We start from the raw sequence: 11,120 nt of genomic DNA, 5'->3' as shown, positions 1-11,120 counted from the left end.
GCCAGCTGGTAAAACTACTACTTCATCATCATTCCTAAGGGAACGAATGGATGCTCTCTCTGCGGAAGAAATGTTATCCCGCGGTGGTCGAGCCCGACGTAATGTGTGCGACGCTTCTTGCCTTATTTCCTCTGTTTGACGCTCGGATATGCTGTGTACTGCTTGTTCTACAGAGCATATGAACTCTGTGACAGGACGTCTCTTGGGAGAGGGCGAAAATATTTAAACCGTTCTCCAGTACCGACACTGTGGGTCCATCCAACGCCTTGTTAGAAAGATTCATCTCAGTACGCCGTCGTTTATCAGCATCTCATGCTGTAGAACGAGAAAGAAGCCGTTAAAATTTTGAGGATTGTCTGGTAACGGCGCTCCTATGTGCCCAATCTGATAGCACCCATGTGGGAATCATCACCCCACTGCCAAACATCCCTTGAAAACTGCGGTGACAAGTTCAAATGTAAGTAAAAAAAAACTTTGGACACAATATCCACCTGTCTGCGGCTAAAACGAGGCAACGGCCTTGCCGCAGTGGAAACACCGGTTCCCATCAGATCACCGAAGTTACGCGCTGTCGGGCGTGGTCGGCACTTGGATGGGTGACCATCCGGACTGCCATGAGCTGTTGGCATTTTTCGGGTGCACTCAGCCTCGTGCTGCCAATTGAGGAGCTGCTCGACCGAATAGTAGCGGCTCCGGTCAAAGAAAACCATCATAACGACCGGGAGAGCGGTGTGCTTACCACACGCCCCTCCTATCCGCATCATCTGAGGATGACACGGCGGTCGGATGGTCCCAATGGGCCACTTGTAGCCTGAAGACGAATGCGTTCTCTTATAAGTGCTTGGCTTGCACCTACCTTAATCCTATTAGCTCTCTTACTTTTAATAAAATGAATAAATCTGACAAAATTAGGAATTATACCTTCGTCATGTCATCTCAGCAAGAAGGCGAGTGCACTCAAAAGCTTTCCTTTCTTCCTCCGATCTAACTTCTGTACAAGTTTCACCATCTCCTCCCCGTAGAGGTACTTGATGTGATTACGTAGGCTTTCCCGGCGTAATAAGTCTTAAAAGTATCTGCAGCAGAAGCAGTATTTTCCTGAAGCCGACGACCAGTTGGATAGCCGAAATATCAAGTTGATTTTAGGATCCGGCAGCAAACCCGAAGAGACTTTCAAGACTTTTATGAACTGTTTTATATGGAAAAAATATCACGTGAAAATGAAGACTCGTGAAAATTTCCGGGACGTCCGCGTTGGTAAGAAGACGAAAATCGTCCAGATGTATAAATAAAAATTCATACGCAGCATGAAAATGGCGTTTTATTGTTAACTACAATTTATATATATAGTTGTTTCGAAACACTGTCCTCACAAAAACTAGGAATGTTAAGCAGTTAAACGACCAACAAAAACTTCAACACTTGTTAAGGCCCATATGAAGATATCTGCTTTGCGTTTTCTTTCCCTATAACAGTTTGTACTTTCTCTTCCCGTGCTTTCGTGGCGCTATTGACACCACGATTCTTATAACTTTGTGTGGTTTGTACCTCACAAAAACATGTGATCATGAAGTCTGCACCTTTAGCTATTGGGCAAATATTGTTATATTAATACCCATAATCACAGCCTCTATTGATTTTGATCATTTTTCTTACAATATACAATTACAATATAACACTGAACAGCTGTTTGTTCAACCCAAGCCAAAGATTTTATGCATATTTCCTTTCATGGTTCCCTTATTCGTAATTAAACATACTTGCGACACTCTGCGCTACGCATGCAGCAATTTAAGTTTATTTTCTTTCAGAACGCTATGTAAGTTATTCGCTTTAAGAGTGAGGTGCACAATTATCCATGTCACATAAGCACCAGTCTCTATTAACACTTCTCAGTTGCAGTGCATAGTTGTCACTCAGTAAATTTGTGTTAAAATATGTGAGTAGTTTTTCTCAAGAGACAACCTCGGTGCAGTAAGAGCACATTAAGTTCCAGACATACTCACAATTTCTTTTTATACTGACGATTTAAGCTCCTCTAAGTGACTTTCTTAATTACTACATGAACATTGATTTATCTGATAAGCACGAGGGTAAAAATTGAGTCACCCTCAGAAGCTACCAGGTTAACGCACCACCTGCAACAAGTGATAATGACCTCATTTCGGCGTCGAATTGTGTCGACAAGCTTCTCGACGTGTGTCACATCCAGCTCTAGGCACTCAGTGATGACCAAATCCCATGGAACTGCCAAACTGAGAGGATGTTGACTGCTACGTCACACACGTTGTTCCAGATAGCACTCGACATTTCCAATGCGATTAAAGTTGGATGACTTAGCGGGCCAATTTAGGTGTGCTAGGTGGGATATCTCAACCACGAACGTGTTTCTGCTACTATGTGAACGCGCCTGTCGTTACCTCAGAAGATGGGATGGTCCACGACGCACTCGCCATAAAGATATACAAGGATACCTCGTCACCGAAAGTGTTCGAATAAACTTCCTTAGTGTTACTTAGATCCGTCATTGCTATACCGCTAAATTAATTTAAAAAAACGAAAGTGTTGTTAGTGCTGCTACCGGCATTTACATAAATGCCTGAACGCAGTTGCACAATAAAAGGAACTTGCGGAAACTTGTGGCTGGGTTAATGATGCATCGTAGTGAAACTAATCTAACTCTTAAAGAACAATCATTTAAATTTATATAATTTATACACTAATATAACTTGAACTCGGCATTATCTGAATACACTGACCTTAACTTTAGCACGAACGTCCTGAGAGGATTGTGGCCTGAAACTGTAAACTTTTCTTGCTGCACCTGTGCTTATGTGCAGCAAACAATTTCAGTGCTCTCTCTGTCCTGTACCTCTTAGAATCGTACGGCAATGAACCTAACCTGGTATACTAAAGAGGGACACACTCATATTCCCGCTCGTAGCATGTATAGCATAAGACGTCGCAAACGTGTAGCTGAGGATACGTGGGAGGAAAGACACTGGACATTATTCTCTTAAGTTAAGGAAACCGCTGAACGATCTTCTATAAATCACTATGCTGTGAGTGAAATCATAAAAAGAAACGGAGTTCCAGTTACAGACCGTTCGCATATACGTGTTGTCAAATACTGAAAGCCTGTGTCCATAGAGAAAGTGTTCTGTGTACACTTGTACAATGCGTTTTTTCATATGCTAGATGAATTCCCCATTACAATATTCCTAGTGGCTGTTGAATCCTAAAGAACCAGGTCTCAGAAAGGTAAATGCTTCGACGCAGAAATGCTGGTCTGATCACCTGCCCTCCTGCATAGAAATCACTTATCGGTATTTGTTTTTGACTGCCACCTTGTTTGACTTACGTGTACGGCAATGCCTCAGACTGGGTTGTGATTGCACCGTCATAAGAAGGAAAGTATTGTCGCCCATTTATTAACTTCAACAAAAGCCCATATCGAGCTATTGAGCCTGTCCTGCAGAGTCTTCTACTGGAGCTTATCTATCATCTCCGTAACGCTTTCCTGATTACTAAATGATCCTGTAACGAAGTGCGCTGCTCTCCGTTGGATCTTCTCTATCTCTTCTGTCAACCCTACCTGGTACGGATCCCACACTGCTGAGCAGTTTTCAAGCAGTGGGCGAACAAGTGTACTGTACCCTACTTCCTTTGTTTTCGGATTGCGTTTCTTCGGATTCTTCCAATGAATCTCACTCTGCCATCTGCTTTACCGACGATCAACTTTATATGGTCATTCCATTTTAAATCACTCCTAATGCGTACTCCCAGATAATTTATGGAATTAACTGCTTCCAGTTGCTGACCTGCTATATTGTAGCTAAATGTCAAGGGATTTTTCTTTCTATGTATTCGCAGCACATTACACTTGTCTACATTGACAGTCAATTCCCCTTTCCTGCACCATGCGTCAATTCGCTTCAGATCCTCCTGCATTTCAGTACAATTTTTCATTGTTACAACCTCTCGATATACCACAGCATCATCCGCAAAAAGCCTCAGTGAACTTCCGATGTCATCCACAAGGTCATTTGTGTATATTGTGAATAGCAACGGTCCTATGACACCCCTGCGGCACACCTGAAATCACTCTTACTTCGGAAGAATTCTCTCCATTGAGAATGACATGCTGCGTTCTGTTACCTAGGAACTCTTCAATCCAATCACACAACTGGTCGGATAGTCCATATGCTCTTACTTTGTTCATTAAACATCTGTGGGGAACTGTATCGAATGCCTTGGGGAAGTCAAGAAACACGACATCCACCTGCGAACCCGTGCCTGTGGCCCTCTGAGTCTTGTGGACAAGTGGCGCGAGCTGGGTTTCACACGATCGTCTTTTTCGACACCCATGCTGATTCCTACAGAGTAGATTTCTAGTCTCCAGAAAAGCCATTATACTCGAACATAATACGTGTTCCAAAATACTACAACTGATCGATGTTAGAGATATAGATCTATAGTTCTGCACATCTGTTCGACGTTCCTTCTTGAAAACGAGGATGACCTGTGCCCTTTTCCAATCTTTTGGAACTGTACGCTCTCCTAGAGACCTACGGTACACCGCTGCAAGAAGGGGGGAGGGGGGTAAGTTCCTTCGCGTACTCTGTGTAAAATCGAACTGGTACCCCATCAGGGGTACCTACCGCTTTGACATAAGACGAAAATTTCTTAGGATTTTCTGCCAAGTGAGTACATAGAATTTTACTTTAGAATTCACTGAACGCCTCTCGCACAGCCCTCCTCACACTACATTTCGCTTCGCGTAATATTTGTTTTTCTGCAAGGCTTTGGCTATGATTATGTTTGCTGTGAAGTTTCCCTTTGCTTCCGCAGTAGTTTTCTAACTCAGTTGTTGTACCACCGTGGCTCTTTTCCATCTCTTATGATCTTGCTTGGCACATACTCATGTAACGCATATTGTACGATGGTTTTGAACTTTGTCAACTGATCCTCAACACTATCTGTACTTGAGACAAAACTTAGGTGTTGAGCCGTCAGATACTCTGAAATCTGCTTTTTGTCACTTTCGCTAAACAGAAAAATCTTCCTACCTTTTTTAATATTTCTATTTACGGCTGAAATCATCGATGCAGTAACCGCTTTATGATCGCTGATTCCCTATTCTGCGTTAACTGTTACAAATTGTTCGGGTCTGTTTGTCACCAGAAGGTGTAATATGTTATCGCCACGAGTTGGTTCTCTGTTTAACTGCTCAAGGTAGTATTCAGGTAAAGCACATAAAAAAATGTCACTGGATTCTGTATCCCTGCCACATGTTATGAACGTTTGAGTCTCTCAGTCTGTATCCGGCAAGTTAAATTCTCCATCCAGAACTATATCATGTGGGGAAATCTACTCGAAATATTTTCCAAATTATCCTTGAGGTGCTCGGCCACAACAGCTGCTGAGCCAGGGGGCCTGAATGTGTTTCACTACAATCGTCTCCTCTAAATGTTTCTTCCCGTGTCTCAAAGCCTCAGAGATGTGGGAGTGGCTGCGCGTAGATTACGTAGGACCATTCCTGAATCGAAAGCTGTAGGCCGTGGTCGGCTCAATTTCGACGTTTTCTCACGCCATGTGCTTGCAGGTATCAAAAGAGTCTTTTATTTAGGTACTGTGTGGTGTTTCTGGAACTGAGGGCATTCCTGTAGCTTAGCGATGAATAATGATCCCGCCCCCTTCTCCCTTCATATAAGCCTTGTTTGTGGAATTAAGGATATAAAGTGCATATTGACTGGACTGCTCCATTTCACTCTCAACCAAACTGGCAGGCGTGACAAATGGTACATGTTGTATGACGGTTTCTTGAGTAGGGAAGTTTTACCCTAAAACAAGAAACAATCGTGACACAGTCTTTAGTTAATACGTTCACTGATAAGAGATCTACGTTGAGGTGTAGAAACTAGCCTGCATGTGTGCTGTACAGTCAGTTACTGCGAATGACTGAACGCTGGACAAACTATTACACATAGCACCACAGTCATGGATATTCGAAGGCTAATGAATTAATCAAAGCAAATTGCCTCAATAAAAGAATTGGTTACTCTCTTTCTTAGCAGCTTTGCCAACAGCCTGGCCACAGTAGTAACATTGGTTCCCTTCAGATCACCGACGTTAAGCGCTGTCAGGCTTGGCTACCACTTGGATGGATGTCCGGGTCTGCCGAGCGCTGTTGGCGAGTGGGGTGCACTTAGGTCCCTTATGAGGCCTATTAAGGAGCTATTTGATGGAGAAGTACCGGCCCTGCTCACGAAAACTGACAACGGCTGGGAGATTGCTGTGCTGACCACATACCCTGCCATATCCACATTCACTGACACCTATGAGCTGAGGATGACATGGCGATCGGTCATCACCATTGAGCCTTCGGAGGCCTGTTCAGATGAAGATTTTACTTTTGTAGGTCAAAGTTCATCACCAGAAAGAGCCAGGCTGAACTGCTTTATGGTCACCAGACATCGAGTTTGCTTGATTTTCTTACTCCGCACCCTCTTCAGAGACCACGCTTGTGACAATGCTACACTCCAAGAAGATCAATTCGGGTGCAGCCTTTGGCGAACATCCGCATTGGGTGCCTGGCATCGTCACCAGGCCTTATAAGCTTCCCAGCCACAGGCAGGTTCTCTCATCTTCAATGTCCGTGACAACAGTTAGAACAGAATGTGAAGGTGGCCAAAAAGGAGGGACAACTGGCAGGAGCTACTATAAGGTAGCCATATGCCTCATCACCAAACCAAAAGTTTCAGCAAACAAGTGGAGCAACTGTAGGGACTCACTAAGACTCTTGTCGTATAGTTGCGTATTGCTTGTGGCAGACTGTCCACAGTAAGAATAGAAAGTGAAGTTTGACGAAAAGGGAGAACAACTGACAGCAATAACTGCGACTCTCTTATGGTAGCCAAATGCCTCGTCATCCTACCAATAATTTCAGCAAACGCTAGTAGCAACTTGACGGAGTAACTAAGTCTCACTGCATGTAGTTGCCTATTGCTTCTGACAAACTGGCCACATTAAGAAGACAATGTGAAGGTGGCCAAAAAAGGGGAGCAGCTAGCAGGAGTAACTATGACTCTCTTAATGCGTCATATATGGATCCTCTCTATCCACTCCTCAGCATCCTAGGTCTCACCAAATGCTCACATGATGCATCATATACAGATGCTCTCTATCCACTCTTCAGGATACTAGCGATGTCGAGTGGATGATGGTTCACTTAAAATCTTTCAGTTGGAAATCCTAGGTCTGGTCTTCACGTTCTGCCTTGGTGTAGCTCTTCCAAAGTTCCTCGACCGAGAGAGCAGGGTGAATCTTTTGGGGCTTGTGGGTTGCCGCCCCCCCCTCCCCCCTCCTTTGCCCTTGTTCCAGCTGGCCCCAACACAAGGAAGAAAGCAGGTAGCGATCCTCCAACAGGAGACGCCATGCCAGTTGTTGGGGCATCATATGACATAGCTAGCGCAAGTCAACCTGCTGCGCCTGCTGTCCAGTGTCCAGAGTGTTATCGGAGTTTTACAACTAAATCCGGTCTTGGTGTACATCGACGCAGAGTCCATCCTCATGCAGCCAATGCAGAAGTGAACAGCGAAAGGACGAAGGCCAGGTGGTCCAGTGAAGAACTGTTACGCCTGGCCCACGCTGAGGCAGCACTTACGCTCAAGGGCACCCAGTTCTTCAGTCAAGAACTGGTGAACGCTTTCCCCCACCGTTCCCTAGAGTCCATTAAGGGACAGTGTCGAGCGATGGCGTATAGGAACCAGGTTGCTGAGTTTGTTGCTGCCCTCTCTGCTGTTGGTTGGGTCCACACCCATCAGTTGCAGCTGTGGCGACTGCCGAATCCTGCACAGTTTCCACCCCCACACCTACAACTGAGGATACAGTCGACCAGGCCATCTGGTCGACTCTTATAACCCTCCCATCGTCTGGGCCGACATTCTGCTCTGTTGACGAGATCACGGCGCTGGGACCATCTACAGCAGCTTCTGTTACAATTGGTATGTTGCCATATGCCCTTGATGCCATTGGCAGCAGGGAGGGGTCGCACAATCCTGTTACCATCAAGTAGATGTCACAGCCACCAGAGAGGAAACGGGTCCAGTGTAGGTGGGAGTATGCCTCCTGTCAGTGGGCCTTCTCGAAAAACGCCGCCTGCTGCATCAATGGCCTTCTGGATGGAACCCTCCTTCACCCACCACCTGCTATTCCTGGGTTGGTGGAGTTTTAGAAGGACCTATTCTGGCAGGGTGAACCATCTAGAAGGTTGGCTGTTGCCTTCCTACATCGAGGTTCCCATCAAACAGTTGTGGGCCCCTATCACAATGGAGGAAGTTGCCTCAGCACTCACCCCTCGTCGCTCTGCTGCAGGCCCTGGTGGACTTACGCTGGCCCAGCTTCGCCGTCTTCCCCATAAGGTCCTCCTGAACATTCTTAACTTTTTCCTTTTGACCCGCATCCCCTGCCAACTTATGTCTGATCACAGTTTGCTCAGTCCTCGCTAGTGTCTTCCATAAGATCCTGCCAGGTTGTCTGATATGGACCTGTGTGTTGGATGGGCATCAGTGGGCATTACTTCGTCAGGATGGGATGCTGCACAACACATTCCTGTTCGACTTGTTGATGACTCAGCCCAGGGCGAACTGTCATTCCCTCTACATCGCATCCATGTATGTATCCAAGGCATTTGACTCTGTGGACCATGGTGCCCTGAGGCCCGCTCTGAGGGCGCATGGTCTGCCTGACGAGTTCATTGGATACATCCTGGGATGCTATGGGGATGGAACGACTGTGATCTGTGGTCCTGGGAAGTCGCTAGGTCCAGTGCAGCCTTCTAGGGGTGTTAAGGAGTGTGAACCCCTCTTTCCCATCCTATTTAACCTTTCCTTGGACCTCATGCTTGCTCGCCTCCCAGACCACATTGGTGCCAACGTGATGGGACGACGTCTCAATGCTGCCGCTTTCGCCGACGACCTCTTGCTGTTCGTTGAGGCTCCAGGAGCTCTCCAGGACCTTATTGATGCAGCAACATCAGCCCTTGGGGACCTTGGTCTTCAAGTCAATCCCAGAAAGTGCTTCACTTTCGCCCTCACTGCATCTGGACGCGAGAAGAAGATGGTTGATGACACCGCGACTTTCAGTTCAGGGTATGCCATCCTCCCAGCCCTGGCGATCGAGAGCACTTCGCGGTATCTTGGCCTGGAGTTCTCTACGAGCTGACACAGCCTCTTCCATCCCAGACAGGATGTTGAGCGACAGCTGAGAGTCCTGTCCAAGCCACCATTGAAGCCACAACAGCGTCTTCACGCCCTTAGAATAATCGTCTTGCCAGGTATCCATCATGGCCTGGCGCTTTCAAAGACCCACAGTGGGGCCATGTCAGCAATGGACACCGCCATCCGTGCAGCAATAAGATCTTTGCTGTGCCTGCTGGCAGATGTCCCTGTTGGCTGCTTCCATTCTCCTGTGGCATCTGCGAGGCTGGGAGTGCCATCAGCTCGCTGGCTTGGGCCTGTCTTGCGGCGGAACCAGCTCATCAAGCTGCGCTCACCGGGAGTCCTATCCAAACAGTTCGGGCGGAGATGTTCTGGGGTGTGAAATTGGGAGGCTTGTGCAGAATCTTTGAGGGAACGACACCATGATACGGACGAGCAATTAGATGGGCCGGATGTGGACCAAAAGGCTGCATCTGTCGGTGGACGGCGCTGCCCTTAAGAAGTCTCCCCACACCTCGTCAACATAGCTGGATTGACAACCCACGACTATCCATCACAGGCCGTGACTTCATCTCCTGCATGCGCACTGGGATTGATGCCCTTCCAACTCAGGCACGTTTGCAGTGTAGTGGCGTTGGTGACACTAACTGCCAAGCTGGTTGCATCGCCAAGGAAACAGCCAATCACATTTCACTGCTTCAGGAGCCATGACGACCGTGTGTAGCGGCACAACGCCCATTTCGTCGTACATCGCACAGGGCCTCCATCGATGGGGCTTCAACGTCCATCTGGACCCCCAACTCTGAACATCTGAGGGACTGAAGAAGCTGGACATCGTGGCAGTTCGTGGCGATGCGGCCCACATCGTCGATGCCCAGGTAGTTGGCGTCAGGCTGGACATTGATGATTGTCACCAACAGAAGGTCGCAGTCTACAACAGGGAAGACATCCACCAGCCTATTAGCAGCCAGCATCCAGTGTTGAACATCACCACCACTTCAGGCACAATCTCATTTAGGGGGGTGTGGTCGCCTAGATCTGCACAGGACCTGCGTCAGCTGGGTTTCGAGCACCACCACTTTGCAGCGATTGCCACACAGGTCCTCGTCAGTACAGTGATGGAGGCAAGGTGGCTCGACGCCATAACTGCCAAGCAGCGCACAATGCATCGCACTGGTGTCGGATGAGGCCCCAATTATGTGTGTCTCTACTCTACTGCCTGGCGTCTTTCTCCGGCTTTATACCGCTTTATTCACATATTTTCCTGTCTGTCTAAAGTCTGTATTGTTTCTTTGTCATTTGAAAAACCCACATTTTGGGTGTATTTTTGTATGTTCACTTACGTGAATAAAGACGGCTTAAATAGCAAGATGCCTGCCCACCTGACCAACAGGTTCAGCAAATGCGAAGAGCAAATGGAGGGAGTAACTTCTCATATTGTTGCGTACCGCTTATGTCGGATTCGTCACAGTGAGAACAGAATGTAAGGGTGGCCAAAAAGGGGGGGGGCATCTGGCGGGAGTAAAAATCAATCTCTTTGACAGGAGTTACTATGACTCACTTAAGCTCATAGCTACTGCGTAAGTGACTTGCAATACATGGGCCTAGCTCTCTTAGCCACTCCTTGCTTGCGGTTTCCCCCTTCTCGGGGGCCTGCTGATACGCCAGTCCTCTTTAGGGCTGGTAAGCAGAGTGGAAGTCCACACTAGGGGCTTTGGGGGTTACCAGCCGTCCATCGCATAACCGTCAAAGTTGGGTAGCGGGCCTTCTGCTGAAGGTCCCAGCCCAAATGTCCCAACTCCTAGCTTTCCAACCCTTCCTGAAGTCGAAGAAGCCGGAGAGCCGTGGTTTCACTGCGGCATCTGCAGCCGCGCACTCTGAAGTAAGATTGGGCTTGGA

At 47.2% G+C, this 11,120-nt stretch overlaps 1 pseudogene; it reads left to right on the top strand.

The window, feature by feature from the left end:
* The first annotated feature begins 510 nt into the window (after nucleotides 1-510).
* LOC126356633 (5S ribosomal RNA) lies at nucleotides 511-628 on the top strand (annotated as a pseudogene).
* The last annotated feature ends 10,492 nt before the right edge of the window (nucleotides 629-11,120 follow it).

This window comes from Schistocerca gregaria, chromosome 3, assembly GCF_023897955.1.
Source record: "Schistocerca gregaria isolate iqSchGreg1 chromosome 3, iqSchGreg1.2, whole genome shotgun sequence".
NCBI classification, from domain to species: Eukaryota; Metazoa; Arthropoda; class Insecta; order Orthoptera; family Acrididae; genus Schistocerca; species Schistocerca gregaria.
The sequence above is the reverse complement of the archived record's forward strand: the minus strand, read 5'-3'. Positions and strand labels throughout refer to the sequence as shown.